General features: G+C 41.7%; 1 protein-coding gene across 2 annotated transcripts in view; it reads right to left on the bottom strand.

The window, feature by feature from the left end:
• Positions 1 to 21,733, bottom strand: part of Cdh11 (cadherin 11) — a 140,289-nt gene that overhangs the window by 55,537 nt on the left and 63,019 nt on the right. The gene's annotated exons all lie outside the window — the stretch shown is intronic.

Genomic DNA, 21,733 nt, shown 5'->3' with positions numbered 1-21,733 from the left:
AGCACTCTACCACTGAGCCACCTTCCCCGCCCCATGAGACTCTTATCTCTAGTAAACTACTCAGAGAAAGACAGAAATGGGTGCTGTGGTTCCAGTGGCAGAGTACAAGCCTTGAGTATATAGAGGCTCAAGGACAGCACCCACTCCCTGAGTTTAGCCCAAGGACCAGGAAACAAAACTGAGGTACTAATATAAGCATCAAGACAAGTCAAGAAACTGTCAAGGCAGCATGGCGATGTCACAAAGAAAGGAAACAGGAAATGGATCTGCAGTATAATTGTGTAAGATAGAAATGGGAGGAGGACTGCTACCTCCCTCTCATGTGGCCCTGTTTTCCATAACACAAGTTCACGCCTTGTTTCCTGGGAAACCCACTGCCTGGTCCTCGTTGTGACTGCCATTCTGCTGAGACGCTCAGTTTGAGTGCTTAGAGCTCGGAGACTCTGTTCAAGATGCAGCAGTTTCATTCTTCCTGCGGTTGGCCCCTGACTCTTGCATCTTTGCCTACTGCTCAGAGTCCTACTTCTATGTGGGTGCAGGAAAGACACAGTAAGCGATGCTGCTTCTTGCTTTTCACTGTTTCTCCATTGTGGCTATGCATGGTTCAAGATGTATACTCTTTGGAACAACCCAGATCTAGAACATTGGGATTTTACGTGTTTATAAAGCTTTATAGATGTTGTAGACACACACACACACACACACACACAAGTCATAGATATTTTGTTGAACATATTTAAAAGTGGCAGCTCCTTCAAATAATTGCAAATCCAAAACTTGGCGATAATATTGAACTCTGAGTAGACAGAGGAAGAAAGATGGTATTGTTTTTCCTGAGAATAATAATAACCAACCACATTGATTTAAAAAATGTAAATTGTTTTCAAAAGAAACAAGGAAAGCAGGATGAGGAGAAATGCAGATTACAGAACAGATGATAGAAGAGTATCATTTATAACTGGCTAAAAAGTTTTGAATCAGCTCCTTCGTAAGCATGGAGAATGGAAGGTTGATATAGAGACATCTTGGATGTTGTTTTACACCAGCTAAATGAATAGCCTTAGAATAAATAGCTTGTCTTTATCCTTCATGTAGCTTTGGTTATCCTCCATTGGTGTGTTACTTTTCCAGTATCCTGCACAACAAAACCCTCCAGTACTTTTAGAGATCTGGCATCATTTGGATCCTGACCTCTCCAACCAGATGTATGGTGTCTCTAATTCAAAAACCTCTATCACGTACTCATTCTATAACTGTCTTCACATGGCTACTTTATCTGGAGTTGAAGTCCATATTAAGCCAACTTTTGCTCTGCTAAGATGAATGAGATTTCTGGCAATAATCACACATTTGCAAAAATATATGTCCTGTCAAGACAGAAAAACTATTTAATTATAAGTATTTAGCAAAAAAAAAAAAAGAAAGAAAATTAAATAGTGGTTGGGGAATTGAAAACCCTGGATAATGGCTCAATCTCTGGCATTCCCATGGCATAATGAGGGGTTTTGTCTCTAATGAAGGGAAAGCTTCTAACACGTATTTATATAGAACTCTGATCTGATCTCTGATTTCATTTGAATTTCACATAAGTAGATATAGTTACTTGTCTTTTCCTCAAGTATGTCCCATACAACTTTGAGGCCTTATACACAAATAATTATTTGTTGCCTATAATAAATGCAAAGCTAACTGGAGCTCTAAATTTTCTCTGCAAGCCGATTTGTCAAATAATAAATGTAACCTCAAGCTGGCTTTGAGCTCACCATAATCTTCCTGGCCACAGCTTTTTCAGTGCTTAGATTCTTGGATATTTCAACACACCTGGTTTAGGTAAGTCAAACTTCAAGCATTAAGTTGTTCTTATTGTAAATTTCAGAATCACTTTCTTTCCAGCTCTAATCTCTATGAACTGTGAATACTCTTGGTAGGTCCCCACAGTAGTACATTCCCTGAGCAGAGGAGATCAGATTCAAAGAAATGTTGACAGTTCGGGAACTTTTCAAATCATGTAACCGAGGTCAGAGAAATCCAGGTTAAGATCTCCAATTTCCCTAGAGAAGATAGAACAGGCCCTTCCACACTGACAGGTGACCTACTGTGTAAAAGGCCTAAGGATGAAAGGATTACCTATAGTGCTAATTGATTGAGGAATTATAGCTAATGTTCTCTTTCATCCTCTGAGTTGGTACTGGTTTTCAGAAAATAATTACCCTCAAATCCCAGAGTCAAGATCATTGGTATGAGAAGCATGTACAATGCAGGATTAATGGGCAACTTTCAAGATTTTTCCTTACATGTTTGCTCACACATACCAAAAGTAACAGAAATACGTTTAGCCAAACAGGACCTCAGTCAAGACTGGGATCCTGGTTTTATGTTAAACAGAAACCATAACAGGACAATGTCACAAGACAATGTCATTAGGACATGAGAATCTTTGCAGCCTGAGAAGAGACCCAAAGCAATAGTCTAAACACAATGTGCACAGTACAATTATGGCTCACAGAAGATGTCTCAGAAGAAACTCATCCAAACTAGGTATACTATGAGGGGATAGACAAATAAAGGGGAAAAAAAGCAAGAGGATGCAGTCATAATAATCAGTGTATAATATGTGAAAAATAGAACCGGGTTGGTTGATGAAGATGCATTGTACTCATAATCCGACATGTTGAATTGTAACTCCTTTGTATAATTACTTAAAGAAACAAAATTACAAGAAAAAAGAAGTAGTTTATCAAGGAAGACTTAATGGATAAAGCAGCAAATCAAAATTAATCTTCAATTATACAAATGAACCAGATGTCCAAGGTAGACGCTAGCAACTCATACAGACAAGACAGCATAAGCAGGTACCTAGGAAATGAGATTATATAATGTGTCCAGTGAACTCAGGAATCCGGGGCTATAAGAACACAGGGGGCTGGCTACTCAAAGAAGGGATAAAGGATTAAAAAATATAACAATGACACTTTTATTTTTTGGCCAATATATAAGTAAAGAAAACGCTTAGTTTCATACCTATGCTGTGACCTGCAATGATGGAAATCCAGACACAAGTGAGGGAACCTTGCAAAAACATCAAATGCCCTTCATTTTGGAATCAGCCAGTCAAAATAAATAGATGTCTGTTTGGTTAGCCAGCTTCCACTGGAGTGTGCTACACCCTTCGAAGCATCAGAGTACAGATGCTTCAAACACCTAGGTCCCACCCACAAGGGTTGATGGAGGATGGGACAAGGAGCAGAGAGGAAGGGCCATAACATTGCATTGTCCACCAACAATGTTAGACCTTGAGCAAGAAGCATGAATGGCGTTTAATCCCTGTCATCCTGTGAGGTAGGGAAAATTATTCGTAGCTTGACAGGAGTCAGAGAACTTTTAAGTTCCCCCAAAGTTCTGACATTAGATAAAATGCATCACCTAAATTTGACCCTGAGTACAGGAAATAAACCCACATTCATGCGCCAAGTGCTCTCTGAAACTCCAGAAAAAAAGAAAAAAACAGCTGAAGGAAGAAAAGCAGCTCGTGATATGACAAGAGGAGGGGTTTATGCAAAGGGGGAAATTAATTCCTTTCTGATTCCCCCTGATCTGTACTGTATGTGCCAAATCACACACTTCTTTACAAAATTAAGGGCATTAGTTATCTTCCCATTCAGTCTCGGCGACATTATACTTGTACGAAGGCATTCCTAGCTAAAATGAGAAATATCAAGTTTTTACAAAATCATTCATCAAGAGGTGAGGCCTAGTCCTGATTAGCGTTTCAATAAGAAGGTTGGGACTAAATAAGCAACTGCGCTCAGGCTCATGGCAGCAATTAGGCAACTTCTAGACAGCCACGCTTTTCTTCAGACCAATTGAGTTTGAGCAAATGAGAAGGTTTTTTTTTGTTCTACTTTTCTCTCTCTTTTTGCCCCTGCTGTGAAATGAACTGCCTTAAATAACTGATAAAATGACAGAAAGGCTGCTAAAGGAAACGTTTGCCCATTAAGTGAAGCTTAATTAAGCAGAGCATGAGCTAATAGTTCTTCCATCTAATAAGTATTAGCCCTTGGATAAAAAAAAAAAAAAAAAAACCTACTTCAAGGGCCTGGTCCGAGAGGTCTGTGACACAACCCAACAAGTCATCTAGAGGGGAAAAAACAAAAAGGAAGAAAAGCAAAACAAAACACATACGGTCATTGAGAAATCTAACCACTCTTGCCAAGCCCTGGATGAGTTGCAACTCTGAGCATGAAAATAAAGCCAATCAAATATTAATATTTGTCTTCTGGCTGTTCTCTCTTTAGATTTACTCAGAACAATGAGGCGACATTCATGTTTCCCCTTAGATGGACCATCTGGAATGACTGATGAAAGTCTAGCTCTAATTCTGTGCACAGCCTGAAATTCTCTAGGAGTGTCTCTTCAGCTCTCTGAAGATGGTAATGAAAGATGCTTTGTCTCCTGTGGACAGTTGGGTACCAATCACTTAAATCATTCAATAAATAGTTGTTGAAGGAGTGTGTAGAAGGAATATCTACTGTGTATACATTCAGGGACAGAGGGATCATCCACTAAATGAGCATGGACAGCACTACAGATGAATTGTACTTCCCCTAAAGCTATAGAACTCCTAACTCCTACTATCTGATTCTGTATTGGATGTAGGCCTTTGCAGCTAGTCAAGAACAAGTCATTAGGCTAGGCTTTAAGGTCATATGACTGATGGCCTTAGAAAAGAAGAAATTTTGACACAAGATAAAGATCCATTACAAACTCAAGGAAAAGTACCTGGATGACAGAAGGAAGGAGAAAGGCACAAAACAGATCTTTCTTCACCAGAATCAGAAGACACCAACTGCGTACAACACCTTAATTTGGAATTTTGAGTCTCCAGACCGACAGACAACAAATTCCTGACATGTCAGCCATGTGTGTGCATGGTATTACATTACTATGGCAACCCTAGGACACGAATATAGATAGGGAAAAGGGAACTACAGGCTGTGCTAGTCTGGAGAGAGTAACCCATTGCTATGATGCTAGTTACCTCTCTGTTATTTTACACCCCCAGGCACTGGCTCCCCACAGGCCCACAAGTACTTCAGCCGGGAGACATGGGCTCATAGACTCCCTCTTCCTCATCACACAGCCTCATTTGAGAAATTCGAGTGATAGGATTAGAGCATTTCTCCTATGGTTAATGTGAGGATGGAAGGAGGTAAATCTTAGAACATGGTAATCATTGAGTGTACCATGTAGTAAATGCTCAGTCAATACTACCTGTTATTATCCTGTGTACTCAAGTCTTGGCCCCTACAATTTCATGACAAGTAGGGTCAAGGTTGCATGTCTCTGGTTTCATCTCAGCGTCATGCATATGGCCATTTCTGAAGTGACCAGAGAAAGCTGGCTGCGCGTGGAGGGTCTTTGGAGTTTGGGTATGCCCATCTTCACATGAAAGACATAGCCGTAAATTCAGGCGAATCATCATAGCTTTAATAGGTCGTATCCTGCTTCCTACTCCGATCACCTGCCTGAGTTCATCAGGAGGAAGCACTAGAATCAGTTGAAAATGACCCTGGAAATGTAAAGGCCAGCAGAGTTGGTGCTAGGTGTGAAGCTGCAGCATTTGGGTGGCAGTGTCCTTTAGATCCCCAGTAAACCCTTCTGATATGGAAGGCCCTAAGCCTGATTGACGCTTGTCTGGGAGGCCTAAGGAGAAAGAGAGAAGACCAGTGTAGCAGGGCAGTCATGCAGCTGCAATAGGGGGCTTCCTAGTCCCCTGTCCCATGTCACACACCCTGGACTTTGTGACCATCATCTTCTCCATTCTTCAGAACCTCTTAATGCTGTAATTAGCCATGATGAACCACATCATCCATAGCCCCTCCCTTTCTAGAAACAGTCTCTTCGTGGCAGCTACTAGATTAACATCAGAGGACAGTGTTACCCACCTTGACCACTAATATTTTAAAGCTATACACCTAAAAGGTATACATGCTTCTGGACGATCAGTGGTGTCTGCTCTTAATTCTCTGTATTGTTTATGGAATGCCTACAGAAGAGCAATCGAAATACTAATTCATCATGCATAGCACTTCGTGATTTACAAAGTGCTTTTATGCACATTAGCTAGTTTATATAAAGCAGTCAGCCAACAAGAATGAGGGCTAGCATTACCCTCATTGGGCTGATGGAGGTGTGACATTTTCTTTACTTTTCAGAGAGTCTAGTGAAAGCAAAGGCCATAACTTGAAAGTCCAGCTGCAGCTGGAATTCCTGTCCCCAGAGATGCAAACACTTTCCCTGAAAAGAGGATTTCTACATTAAAGTCAATGGCTCTCAAACCAGTTCCAGGTCTGCTTCTCTATTTGCTCCACACTTCTTGTCCAGGAGGATACAGTGAATGCTGAATGTTTATAATTATCAGGTACTTGTCCATGCTTAATATTAGGCTGAGCACTCAATATGCTGCTTTCATTCATGTGCACAAAGCCTGTGAGGTTGACTGATATTACTCTCATATCACAGATGAAGAGACTGCAGTTCTAAAATGTGAAAGAATTTAGTCAAGATCACACAATCTCTACGACCAGGACACTCCAATCCCACTTTGAAGTTTCATGTTTAACAACTCAGACCCATGCAATTCTTTTTTGTTGTTGTTGTTTTTGCTTTTCGTGAGTTGCAGGGCTCGAATTCAGGGTCTGGGGGCTCTGTCCCTGAGCCTCTTTGTGCTCAGGGTTAGTGCTTTATCATTTGAGCCACAATGCCACTTTTGGTTTTTGAGTGGTTATTTGGAGATAAGAGTCTCATGAAGACTCTTCTGCCTGGGCTGACTTCAAACAGCAATCCTCAGATCTCAGCCTCCTGAATAGCTAGGATCATAGGCATGGGCTACTGGAACCTGGCTTCATGCAACCTACTTAATAACCACTTTGTCTTTTTTCCTCTGCTCCAGAATCACTTGACTTTCCCCATAGATTCTTGCATTGTGACCATAAGAAAAAAAAATGACTAGTGGCTTGATCCAAAGGCATGACTTTAGAACTGCTCAGCATCTTGTAGATACTGCATTTGATATGGCACTGGCCATATACAATCCTTAAGAATTGTAGTTCTCAGAGAGATTGATTGTGCAAAAACTCCAGAACTCATGTATTCCAATGTTCTGATGGAGGCAACCTCTGAGTCCCAGAAGAAATGCAGACCACCTCCATAGGGTCTTAAATCACTGCTCAACACAGCACCTTCTTTCATTCTGCATCTCTAGGAACTTGATATAGTCTCCACACTGATACCTCATGCCATTCCTTACACAATTCAAAACACAGACACCCCTACCACCACCGCTCCTGGAGAAGCTCCAGAAATACTGCAGCCAAGGCAGTGTCCCAGATCCTTGGTGTCCACCGTCAATGGGAAATTAACTTTGAACTTAACAAGCTGAGTTCAGTCTCATTCAGTAGCTTAAGTCTCGATCTGTTTGGTACCATCCATTACCTGACTCTGCCTGAAACAGCTTGGAAACTATGAAAACTGAGATGGGAAGATAAAGGGCAGAAAGAAGATGGCAAACCAGAGGGAGATACTTATGGAAAACCTTTGGCTGAAAAAGAAAATGCTGACATAAAACTCGTTATGACCAGGTGATTGGGAGGAGAGAGAGAGAGAGCGAGAGAGAGAGAGAGGGAGAGAGAGCATGCTATACGCTAAGGTCACAGGACAAAGCCAGAGAGATTGAATCAAAGCATATTGCATGGTGAAATAAAAGCTGCATCTTGGAGTTGAAGTTTGCATTCAATTTCCACCTGCTGGGGTTACTTACCAGCTGTGTTACTTGCTCATGGGCAGATTAATCAACCTTCTTTTATGTCCTCCTCTCACAAAGCGAGGGAAATACTATGCAGAGGGAATCCCATGAGGTTTTGATATATGAGCAAACTTATTCCCTTCCCATATTTTCTTATTCATATCTTGATCTGTGAACAACCTAACTTCTAATAGGAGAATTCTGCTTTGGCCTTTAGTTTGGAAATCTGTCTTCTTATCCTCAACTGTCTACTGACCTGCTCAACACAGAAAATGCCCAACACCCTTTAAATGGATGGCTTTCTCTAGCCTGGCCTGGGAATAGAAACACTCACAATTCAGAACCCCTATTACTGACAAGCAAGGGTATAGCTGCAGAGTCGGTGATGATTGTTTCTGCCATTATTTTGGAATGAGAAGCTGGTCAATATACCATAAACACCAACTCACACATCCATCAATTATCAGAGATCATAGATATTTTCTCTATGGAAGTAAAACCCCCAGAAGCAAGTGCCTCAACACACTTCTTTCAGTTTACAAATAAGAATGCTGAGTTTCAAAAAAATAGTGACACTTACTAAGCCAACCATTCTAAGGAAACTTTGTTCAGACAAGATTCTTTCTCTCTGTAAACGAGCTTCCATCCAGAAGCAAAGTGAGTAGAAGCCTCCAGCCCCTTTGGAACAGACACAACTAAAGTCCACAGCTCTAGCCATCTGACTTTCTCCTCAAGGTAAGAATGGACGTTTACCAAGTTATTACTATGTGCTGGTGAACTCCTCCAGCTGTTTTACGTGCAATAATTCATTTGATCTCTGCAACAATCCCAGGAGCTGGTTACTATTTGTCTTCTTACTGTGGAAATAATAACTCTTCAAGAGCTGTCTACAAGTGAGGTCTCAGAATCTCTGAACGTGTTACCTTATAATGGCAAAAAGAAATTTCCCCATGGAGTTAAATTAAGGGTCTGGAGGGGATGAGATTATCCTGATGACCTCAGAAGACCAGTGTCCTTAAAAGAGGGAGACAAAGAAAAAAGTGAGATTGGGATGATGATAGAAAAGGCCATGAGACAAAAAAGGTAAGCAAATGAATTCTCTCCTGGTCTCTCTAGAAGGTCACAACCCTGCCAACAATATTACTTTCTTCCTGAGGACCCACTGTGCACTTCTGATATCCAACTCTAAGATAATAAAGTTCTTAGAGTGCACTAAGAACTAAGCCTGTGGTCTTTTATGATAGCTCCGACTCAATACCTCTATATCCATTTGAAAGATGAGAACACTGAAGCTTTATAGGGTGAACTCTCTTGGCTGAAGTCACGAAGCTGACCTACAAAGAAACTGACATAACGAACGCAGAGTGGAAGTACTGCTCTGTCTCAGGTGGATCTGTGCTGTGTTGCTTTGGGGAAGGAAGAAAATAAATCCAATGTCTCCATGTAAACTAATGTAAGTCTTCTGTCAGCCTTGCAAGTAGAGAAAGCTGTCTTTATGTTCCTCTTGCTTTTTACACAAGAGAGAAATGCAGGCACCCCAGAGAGCAAGCATTCTGTTCAAAGTCACACAGTCAGAAGCCAACATGACATTCTGATACGAGTCAACTTGCTCTTTCTACAACCCACTGCTGCCCTCTGGCATACTGCACTGCTTCTGAGTTCTCTAGGACATTCCATACCCATCGCCCTTCTGCAGAGTGGAGCAGATGAGTATATGGCAAACATTGCATGGGACAGCCACAGTTCCATGCATGAGCTGGTCCATTGTCCTCTTCCAGAGCTAAGATATGTCACTCAGCTGTGACCTGCAACCTATCATTCACTGTGACTCCCACCTACACAGTCTGAAACTTAGAAACACCTGGGTATATGAAATTGTGTATCACCCCTGTAATCCTAGCTACTCAGGAGGCTGAGATCTGAGGATCACGGTTCAAAGACAGTCCGGGCATGAAAGTCTGTGAGACTTTTATCTCCAATGAACCACTCGGAAAACTGGAAATGGTGCTGTGGTTCAAGTGGTAGAGCACTAGCCTCATGCTGAAGAGCGGACGAACAGTGCCCAGGCCCACAGTTCAAGCCCCCACTGGCAAAAAAAAAAAAAAAAAAAAAATGTATAGATTGCCATGATGATCATCACTCTAGCTTCTGCTCCTGGATCTTTTCCATGTGAACAAGGTTGTTCTGGGTACATCAGAGGTGAAGCTTCTTTTGGCATAAACATTGATTACTGGCTGATTATAAAATTCACCCCTCTGTGAGTCACATTAGACAAATGAACAGTAAAAACAAACAAACAACACAACACAATAGTCATTTGCATGGCGAATGATAGATAAAGTCTAGAACCCAGGCATTGCCAGTCCTGAATCAGGCCACATGTCTAACAACTTTTCTGAGGAAAAGAAAGCCAAAAGTCCAACATCATCATCAGGATATATTTCAGGAAGCATCGATTGTTTCATAGTAATAACGATAATCATGTTTATTGACGTTCAATTCCTTTAAAGCTAATAGACCTGCAAACAAATGGAGAAAAAAGGAGTCCCTTTTCTTGAGACTTTCATTCGCTGAGTCCCAATTCCTTTTTTACTCCAGAAGATCTAATTTTATTTGTGCTTACTGAACATAGCCTGACGGCGGAGCCTGCGGTGCTCCTGAGCTCTGGTGCGATTGCAAACAGAGCTTTTGTTTGGATCTCACTGCTTAGGTTAATGCATCCTGACTCCTTTGCTGTTTCCAGGGACTCTTCTATTCCACTGTCTGCTGGGGGGAAAAAAAATGTCCCCATGAAAGTAAATGAAATACAGCAGTATTTACAAATCCTGAGTCAGATTTCCCATCCTGTCCAGCAGGATGAGAAGGTAAACCATGATTTACACTGGTAAGCTGAGAATGACATCAAAAGCCTTCTCACAAATCTCAGGGGAGATAAGGATTTTTTAAATGGCTTTAATCAAGACATAGGCTTTATAATAGAAATGTGTAGCTTCCCCTACAAAGGAGAAAATAAGAAACGTTTCCCTATTAGTTAACAGACAGGGCATCCATTTCTAAGCTTTGTTTCTAAATATCGGTGGGTCCCACGTCTCTAGGGTTTCATTTAAACATTTCTCTGGCAGTGGAGAACTAGAATGCATGGAAAAGTTTAAAGAAAGATAGAAATGGAAGGAGATGGCACACGGGAAACTCTGAATGCCTCGAAAACAAAATACACTTTTCTTTATGCAGATTGAAAAATGAGATAGGGTCTCCTTTCTCTACAACCTTGTGTATTCCAAGATACACTCTACCTGGGCAGCTTGTCTCACAGGGATGAGCAAGGTAGGGGCCCTTGGTAAATTTGAAAGCACTCTGTTACTGCTGTTGCCACTCAGTCTCTGTCTTTTCCAGAACCCAGCTAGATCAAGTGGGAAGCAGAGTTAAGAAACAGAATGGATAGGGGCCGATGTCCCAAACCCAATATTTACCCATTCTGTGGTCTCTGGAACTAGGCACAAATTGATTGGAACCTCAGTTCCATCTCTGTAAAATAGATAATCCACTCCCTCCTTAACCACAGTGGGAGAAGTCTTGGATTAAACTAGTCTTGCTTTGTCCCTTCTATTTCAACTAAGCCTGATTCTCTGGACATATCATGTTGCTGTGGACAATTTGGAGAGTACTTTAATATGACTGCAGATTAATTAAGTTACAATTCACATATCAAAAGGCTATTCCTATAAAAAGTCTGGTGTTTAAAAAAATAGTGCATACCATGTGAAAGGGATATAATGACACCAGCTTATGTTCAAAATGTCATGTTGGGATGTAAGTAGAATAAGCAAAAGTAACAGGTTGTGAATAGGACCAGAGTACATTAGATGGACTGGTGGGGATATCACAGTGAAACTTCATTCCATTTAAATAGAGACCACTTAACATGTGGAAATAAAAACAATTTGAACTACAAAAATGATGCATGAATCCCTACTAATTCTCCAATATTTTCATTACCATCTTCCCCAACGATATCAGAAGCCATTTACCAGTTATTATTTTTAGAACATATTTTACTAATCAACATCTTACTACTTTTCAAGGCCCCCCAAAAAAATCTTCTCTTAATTTCCACACTGAATTACGGCTAAACATACAGTGAGGCCCAAAATATCAGGCTTTGGTATGAGTCACTCAGGTACTCTCAACTGACAACTGATTTCTCTCCAACCTTCTCACATAGGTAGATGGTATGTTCTTAGAGGGTGGCAGTCATGTTTTTCTGTATTTTCCCCTGCACCCTGCCCCAGCACCTCAGCACAGGGCTGAACACACTAGTTGATGAACACATGTACCCATGGGTACAGAGCGAATGGCTCAGCGCCACTTCTTCTGAAGACAAATATGTTTGTCATCTGTCTGCTTCTCTGAATGCAGAGGCCTGCACAAGCTGTCATGTTCCATGATCGTTCTCCCCAAAGCACGCGCTGTTAATTTTTCATCTTAATGAACTGTCCAGTTGAGTTTAGCAGGGGGAATGGTGATAGAAGCAGAATTGAAATGGCTTGTGCCTCCCTATTGTCAGAAAGCTTCTCCTTACGACGCCAGCACATAATTGAAATAAAACATCTCAATGGCTACAAATGCCATTTGTCAAGAATAAAGTGGAATAAGTGCTATTTCAAAAATTCATACTAACAGGCTTTATAAACAAGGATTATAAGAATATTCTTCCACGTGATACCTACTCAAGCATTTAAGTGCACAACTATTATTCTCTGTGTTTGCTTGAGTGAAACCACTTTGAGGACCAAGCTACACGTCAGCCCTAATTTTCTGGAGTATTACAGATGCACAGTCTTTTCTGCTGGGAGATGGGTCAGGCAAGTCAAAGCATGGCCCAAAAGCCATGTTAATACACAGATAGCCACACAGGAAAACCATGATGGCGCTGCTGGTTTCCAGACAGTGGAAAGTTCCCAGAACTGTTGCTACTAAAATTTGAGTGATGATGGCCCAGGAATCACTCAGAGAGAAACAGACAGACAGACAGACAGACAGACAGACAGACAAAGGTAAAGATTTATCTCAGGATAAATCTTCTCTACAGAAGCCCAGACTCCATCCCTCTACTTGAAGTTGTGTCTAAGGCTGCTACCCCAACCATTCTATCTCCGTGGATTCATAAAGGAGACATTAACTATGCATTTGCATTGTTATTTGGTCACAATGTATTTACTACCAGCATGAATGGCAGGGCTCTTGACTCTCAGGTCCTAGAGGAACGTAGGACAGTCCATGTCTCTGAACCTCATGGAATATGCTCTCATGAGAGAAATGGGCCATGCAAAAGTCAACCATGAAATAAAACAGACAAAATACTCACACATTGTCATGAGTGCTGCGAAGGACTAGGCTGAATGAGAAGATGTGGAAGGACATTAAATAGGTGGACAGAGGACCTTCTGAAGCTTGGGTTATACACTAAAGCAACCTGGTGCAATTGCGTGTGTGTGTGTGTGTGTGTGTGTGTGTGTGTGTGTGTGTGTGCATGTGTGTGCGTGTGCGTGCATGCACGTGCTTGCACACATGCCCAGCGCACGCTCCCCCTAGGACTTGAACACAGGGCCTGGGTGCTGTGCCTGAGCAATTTTGCTCAAGGTCTAGATAGAGCTCTGTCATTTGAACCACAACTCCACTTCTGGCTTTTATGGTTCTTAATTGGAGATAAGAGTCTCTTGGACTTTCTTGCTTGAGCTGGCTTCAAATAGTATGTAATCCTTAGCTCTCAGCCTCGTGAGTAGCTAGAATTGCAGGCAAGAAGTACTATATATGTACTACAAACACTATGTATGGATAACCTGAAGCAATTTTGATGAGTAAAATCATGCTTTGGGTCAGGGGAGAAGTACTGGGGAAGAGAACAGAGATCTGGGCACACTCCCATGTGATGGAGTGCTCCAGCAAGACTGCCAGGCCCTTGATGGTACAGGCATCTTCTACCCACTGTACGAGAGCTTGCACAGAAGGTGGATGTACTGTAGCTCAAAGCCCTGATGAAAGCAAGATGAGACAAACCACAGGGCCTTTTCTCTTCCACGGCATCCTAATGATGTACACAATAGGGAGTAGGCAATGCATGACAAACTTCCTGGGTTCTTTTGATTTGCTTTCTTGATTAGTTGGTTGGTGGTACTGGGATTTGAACTAAGGGCTTTGTACTTGTTAAACTCTACGATGAGAGCCTTGCCTCCAGCCTGTTTTGCTTCTAGGCTTATATTTTAGGTAATGTCTCACTTGCCTGGGGCCTGCTTTGGGCTATGAACTTTCTAGCAAGTCATAGGTGAGCACCATAAATGGTTCGTTGATTGAGACTGAGTTTCTCTAACTTTTGGTGCTAGCTGGTCTTGAAATAAAATCTTCCCCCATCTTTCCCTCCTAAGAAGTTAGTATTTAAGGCATAAACTGCCACATCCAACCATTGGTTCATTATTTAATTGCAAATTCTGAAATATTGCTAAGAATATCAGGAAGTCTGAAATAGTCTGTAATAGACAGAAATCGGCTACTTCAAGAAACCCAGTAGACATTTATTTAGAGAAGTACCTACTCACTAGCACTTGTAAGTTATGTGACCACATATTTTTTTTCCAAAACCATCTTTTTATTTTAAATAAAAAGTATAAGAACTGTTGCTAAGGCAACCGAGCAGCATTTGGAATGGTGCTCAGATACTAAAATTCAAAGCTTCTCAAAAAGATGAACTTGCTGGCCCCTCCACGATTTCTCTAAAGGTTCCAAATGGAGGACTCTGCCAGGTGTCTGATTGGAACCTTCTGTATCCTTGGTCATCACAATAAATTGGTGGCAGATTTTAGTATTATAGATACCTTTCTTCCTCTGCTCTCTCATCTTGCATTGCTTCCAGCTCTGAGCTCTCTGAAGGCTGTAGGAGAAATTGGGTTTGTAGCATTCAGAAGAAATGGTGATTCTGTGGCTTAAAAGAACCAGGAAGTGCAACGGGGAAATGGCCTAAATATCCCTAAAACACTCTGGGGACAGATAAAATGGCTAGATTTAGAAGGGACCAGAGAATATTCTTATCAACTTGTGAGTTTCACAAGCATAGGGAAGGCAACGGTCATACTGACAAGGGTCCATGGCTTAGGTACAACGAAAGCAGTCTAAATGAATGCATGCATGCATGAAGAAAGGAAGGAAGGAATGGCATTCCTCAGAAACTCCATCACATCCTTCTCAGATGCCATTGTTTCCTTCAGCTGAGTAGTATCCATCTGTCTGTCATGCACACACAGAGCACACATGTCTATGTGGTGGAGGGAGGAAGGGGGGAGAGGGTGTCTCAGCAAGGAACATGAAAGATGAAAGAATGCTGTGAAGACTTTCAGGAATTGTCTCCTGAGAGAATGAATGAATAAATATTTGAAAACAATCCTTTTAGGCCCAATACACATGGCTGCCAATCCAGTCACAGGGTCTTACTAAGTTACTTCCTGCCTGTGGCAGTATTCAAAGGCCCTCTTGCTCTAAGTACAAACTATCCCTTGCCATGTAGGAAACAGAGGAAGTGTACAGATCATTTGAGCAAGACTCAGGTGCTTTGATCTTCAAAGGCAGGGAAACCTACACCAGCCTTTGAGATGCCTTGTTGACTGTGACAAGCAGAACAGAAGACATAATGCTGTCTAAATGGCTGGTTGTCGGAAACAAGTGATTAGATTTCAACTGGACTGTCAGTTACTACTCTGGACCAATAGGCCCACAAGACAAGTGTAAGCAGAAAGCTATCCTGCCTGAAACACTTGCTGTGGCTAAACAACTGATGAGACGGGGTTAAAACCTTTCCCAAAGATCAAATGGCCCCAAACAAGGCTCCCTCTTCCGTCTCTATCCTCAGGGTAGATCTGATGTTTCTGTGAAGATCTCAGGGAAAGTGAGGCTGGGAGGAAATTGCTTCCAATTGCAACCACATATGGATGATCTCATTAATAAGGGGCAGAGAGAGGAAACTTGCTTGGTCTTTAGATAACCAATATCTAAGCTGTACCACAAGTAGGGAAAACCTTATTGCTTTCCTGTCTCTCGAAGTCAGTGTGTAGAACAGCAAGAAGGTGCTCAAAACTGCATGCCATCTATGTGCATTTAGGAAAATGAGAGAGTATTCATTGATTCAAGTGTGTATATTTCTAACTGTCTGGACACCTGCTGGAAAATCACCAAAAATCAAACAAACAAACAAACAATGGTTGGCTACAGAACGTTGAAAGACAAGAAATAGAGACTTCTCTACATGACTCTTTTTTCACATATTTTATTTCTAAACTATTGTCCTCTATATCAACTTCCTGTCTGTTTACAGATATACAAGTGTCTCATGGAATGCTCCATGCAGTCACGAGAAATAAGAACTCAACAACTTCTATCCTGGTCCTTTGGACTGACCAACCTTTCCTGATCACTCCTCCTGGTAAGCCCCTACCCATGTTCAAGTTAAAACTCATAGGTCACTTCTACAGTTAAGCCTTTCTAGCCTGGCTCTGTCACCAAAAGGGAGTTCTTTAAAGGTACAAGCTTAGCTTCATTGTCTAACTGAAACATGTGCATTTGGTTTGCTACATCCCTAGTATCTAATTCAGGATCCAAAACAAGAATGGTGCAGAGAGATGGTTGATGGAGGAACCTGTGTTCTCCATGCTTTTGTCCATCATTACAACTTTGGCACCATGTACACAGCTAGTGGAGCTCAGTTGCCCTAGCTCAAACTAACTGGCAATCTTTAAAACTCAAATGGAGATTTCGACGTGGACATGCCAAAAGGAACAAAAAAATAACTTTAATGGACAGTCATAATATTCAATGTTCATATGTAAAAATGGAACCAGGAAATTTGAGAGGATGGGAGATGTTAGGGGGAGAAAGAACAAGGAAAGGGGTGACATTGATCAAGATACGTCGTACTCAGGAACCAGTATATTGAATGGAAACCTTTTGTAAAACTAAAAATCATAAAAATAAATTAGGAGTGAATAAAAGAATTCTGGAGATAAAAACTATAATAGAACTGTCCTCCACCTTCCTCTTGTCCAACTTCGTGAGCACTGCATGTCAAAGACCAGGAGAATTAGAACAAAATTTGACCAGTAGACACTGCACTAACCTGCCAAGGAATATATCCACCCATCCTGGCTCTCATCAAGTTCTACAACCTCTCTGAGCCCTGATGTTCTCATCTTTAAAGGAATCATGAAGCCCTGTGCTGGTGGCTCACGCTTATAATACTAGCTACTCAAGAGGCTGGCATCTGACAACTGTGGTTTGAAGGTAATCAGAACAGGAAAGTCCATGAGACTCTTATTTCTAATTAGCCAGCAAAAATGCTTGAAGGGAGCCAGGTGCCAATGTCTCACACCTGTAATCCTAGCTACTCAGGAGGCTGAGACCTAAGGATCGTAGGTCAAAGCCAGCCTGGGCAAGAAAGTCTATGAGACTCTTATCCCCAATAAACTACTCAAAGCCAGAAGTAGTGCTGTGGCTCAAGTGGTAGAGCATTACCTTGAGCAAAAGAAGCTCAGGGACAGTGCCCAGGCCCCATTGGGGGAGGGGGTGGGGGAGGGGGGGAATAAACAAAGCTTGAAGTGGAGCTGTGGCTAAAGTAGTAGAATACTAGCTTCAGAGGCAAAAATTAATCATGAACAGTGCTGTGGCTCAAGTGGTAGAGCATTACCTTGAGCAAAAGATCAGGGACAGTGTCCAGGCCCAGGGGGTGGGGGTGGGGATAAACAAAACTTGAAGTGGAGCTGTGGTTAAAGTAGTAGAATACTAGCCTTGAGAGGCAAAAAATAATCATGAACAGTGCCTATGTCAACCAAAGTTTTGGTAATATCAAACAAGGAACTGTAAAGCATGTAGCACAGTGCATGGTACATGATCATGCTTAACAAATAGCAGCTATCATTGTTATTGTAGATAACAACCTATGTTCTTTGTCCACTACCAGTTAAATAAAGCATGCTGAAAGACCACAGCCTTGACTGGGTTTTTCCTTTAGTTTGCTGTTGTGCAGAGGGGGGGATGTTCACTTAGCCTCATACCTAAGAACCTCAGGAAAATGCTGGTTGCATGCCCAGGCGAGAGCCACATGGAAGAGCTGCAGCAGATAGTCAACAAGTAAGCTGAGTGGCAGTTTATGATTCTAGTGACATCAGCTACAGACGCAGACACTTGGCCTCCTTCTGCATGGTGGCCTACATCCCAAAATAGGAACGGTGTGCATTCATAGACAATCCCAGCAGGCACAGAGGGGTAGGCAGCCCACTGCCAACCTTTCAAGCTGTCGGGGACAATACAGAGCGTGGTGAATTTGCCAGAACAGGTGAGCTTTCCCCCACGCCACTTTCTGGGATTGACTTCTATGCAAATGAGAGATAATTGGGTGACCTGTGACCAGAAGCCCCTGCTGGTTATTGCTCAGCAGGTGCATTTTTCTTTTGCAAAAGGTTCATCCCTTTCACTTCTTTAAGACATTTATTCCCAGGTTCCCGTGCCCTACAAAAACTCAGCAAGGCCACAGGGCTGACTGAGATCTCTCTATCCTGGAGATACCCAGCTAATTCCATCCCCCGCTGTGGGAAAGTACCTGGGTTACTTAGACAGGTATGCCAGGAAAGGAAGCTCAAGTTCAAGCGGAGTTTCCGAGATGTTATCAAGAGGTAAACCAGTATCCTCTCTTTCCTTCCAACTCAGATTTTTTTTTTTGACTGCTGTATACACAACGACTAGATTGTTAGCTCTTTTAAGACAAGGAAAGTGTCTTTCATCTCCACCTGCATTTGTGACATGCCATGTGTACCTGATCAAGAATTAATTACATTCTGGGCTGACTGGGTTACAGAAATCTGAGTCTAGGGATAAAGTTGTAGGTTTCTTTGTTTTACCCAGGACATGATCATGAATAAGCCATTTCCTCCCCTAAGTGCAAAATTTCTCTCCTTAAAACAAGAATCCTAGAGAAAACTGAGAGAGCACAACAGAAACAGTGACACTGCACAAAAAGAAACATACTCATTACATGTAACTATAACCCTTCTGTATATCACCTTTATGATGTAATCATAATCATGATGATACATTAAAAAAATCCCATCCTAAACGTTGAAAGGGTTTTTCCAGGTGCTCATGCCTCTACTTGTGTTATACCTCTAGCCTCAGCATTACTGGTTATCTTCAAAAGACAATCTTGCTTCTTGCCTAGTCAAGATCCTGAGACAGGATCTGTATTCCTGAGTCTTCTTGCTCTTGTCGGAGACCACTACATCCAGCTTCTCCATGGAGATGGATTATCATGAACTTTTCTACCCTGGCTGGCCTGGGTCTGTTATCCTTCCAATATCTGCCTCAGGTCATGTGCCTTGACATTCCTTAGAATGATTGATGCATCCTAGTGAACCCAGGTAATAAGGAGAAAAGGATTCATGTGAACGTTGATGCCCAAGCTTGTCCTGAATTGCAATCCTCCTGTTCTCAGCCTCCTAAATAGCTACTATTACAGGAATGGGCTACTGTTACCTATCCAGCTCGGCCATGTGTGTGTGTGTGTGTGTGTGTGTGTGTGTGTGTGTGTGTGTGTGTGTGTGTGTGTGTGAGACAGAGAGAGACAGACAGACAGATAAAGAGGCAGACAGACAGACAGAGAGTTATGGGGCTTGAACTCAAGGCCTGGGCATTGTCCCTTAACTCTTGTGCTCCAAGCTAGCACTCTACCACTTTGAGCCACAGTGCCACTTCCAGTTTTCTGGTGGTTAATTGGAGATAAAAGTCTCATGGACTTTCCTGCCCAGGTTGACTTTGAACCACAATCCTCAGATCTCAGCCTCCTGAGTAGCTAAGATGACAGGCATGAGCTACCAGCACCCAGCTGCTTTTTATTTTATTTTTAAGGGTCCCAGCAGCCCCTAATACTGACGCTTATTCCACAGGCATTGAAATATTTTCCTTCCTCTCCATGAATTAAAAACTATGCAAAGCTCTTCAACATAGGCTGCTCTTAATTTGTAAGTGAAAAAGAAAAATCTAACAGATTTCCTAGAAGTGAAATTAAATTCAAGTACTTTCTATTTAACTTTTGACTCAGTTTCATTGCTACCTCATTCTAATTGTCCTTATTATCTAGAAAAATAGAAAATGTCACTCTCACATCCTATTGAGGAATTCAAAGAGCTACTGAAATGAAGAGGCCCATTTGGCTCTGCAGAAATGAGATGATCATCATTCACAGACACAGCCACAAAAGAGATGTGCTTTGTCTGCTTGCGCCTGGCTTCAGAGCAAATGAGGACCAAATATGCGCACATAACAGGAACTGGTCCCAGGCAGACAATTTCCAAAGCAGGTTGGTGCACAGTCAGGGAGATACAGCATTGCTTCTGCTGAAAATATTTTCATCCATTGATTTTTTGGGGGGAGGGGTTGCAAGCAAATATTGATCAGAGAACATGAAAGAAAAAGTTGTGGACTCCTTAAATGGAATTTTTTTTTCTCCCAAACATACATGAGAATCTAATAGCTGAGAAATCTCCAGACATTGGAAGATTATTGTGAGAAACAGATGAAGGGGTTGGATTTCTATTTAATTTTAGCTTCAGTGAGCTACAGGGAAAGACTTATGTGGAAGAAATTATTCTGTCCATAAATTCACACAATCATTCAAAGGAAACATGGGAGAGGAGATTGGTAAAAGACACACGTTCTAAATTAATTCAGACTTTCCATTGATACAACTCCCAGGAAAAAAGTTATGGCATGTTTCCACAGGCAACTTTCTTATTTTCTATGATATTGTTTTATAATTTATATAATTTGGGATATTACTAGTACCCACCAAGTAAGGCTTTTGAAAGGATTAAGAAAAGCAATAACTTTAAGACAGAATGAGGTAGGTGTGCATCAGCACATAGATAACAGGAAACAGAGACAGAGGGATTGTGGTTTCAGGCCAGGCTGAGCAAAACAATTAGCAAAAGTCTATCTCAAAAAAACAAGCCAAATATGGTCGTAGACATTTGTGGTTCTAGCCACATGGGAGACAGAGGTACAAGAATCATAGTCTGAGGCCAGCCTGAGCATAACTGTGATACTTTTTCTTTGGAAAGAAAAAAAAAGTGGGCAAAGGACACGGGCATGACTCAAGTGGTAGAGTGTTTGATAGCAGGAGGGAAGCCCTATGTATAATGTCCAGTACTGTCAAAACCAAGATAGCACTAGCCTGACTTGGCAATGTTTGTGCCACAGCTCAAACATTTTAGAGATATAGAAACCCAGGCTAAAATACAAAATGAGTATGAGTGCTTGTGAAGGCAGAGGGCATAGTCTGGGGGAATAAGATTTTCCTACAAGAGTTATGTACTGTGATGTCTGAGTGCGGACAGGGAGTAGCTAAGAGGCAAGTCTGGTCAGCCAAAGAGTGGCTCCTTTATTTAAAGGGTTCTAGAAGCTTGGAAAGGAGTTTCTGACTCTCCCATTCCAAAGGATAAACTGATAGATTTAACATAATATAGGGATTTAGGGATATGGTTCAGAATGTGTGTGGAAGATGGAAACTTTTGGAGCCATGGAGGGGAAAATATTCCTGGAGGACAGAAGACCTGTTCAATGGCAATGTCAGTCACACTAGAAACAGATTTGGCTTGCATCTGGATGTTGGCCATAGAAATAGAGCAATCAAAGTCATTCCAGAAGCAATTGAAAGCAGAATCAATAGGAATGTATTGAAATCAATTGTTATGGGACGTGGTTAAACTGAGAATATGAAGAATTTCTCCCATATTTTTGTCTGGGTGAACTATGCTGTAACTCACTGGAACGTGAGACCTGGAGACACAGAACCAATCAAGGCTAGAAGAGAAATTCATCAAGTTCGTTGGACTTGTGTAC

Source organism: Dipodomys spectabilis, unplaced genomic scaffold (assembly GCF_019054845.1).
Source record: "Dipodomys spectabilis isolate Male_0828 unplaced genomic scaffold, ASM1905484v1 ptg000273l, whole genome shotgun sequence".
Lineage (NCBI taxonomy): Eukaryota > Metazoa > Chordata > Mammalia > Rodentia > Heteromyidae > Dipodomys > Dipodomys spectabilis.
This window is presented reverse-complemented; position numbering and strand designations above follow the sequence as displayed.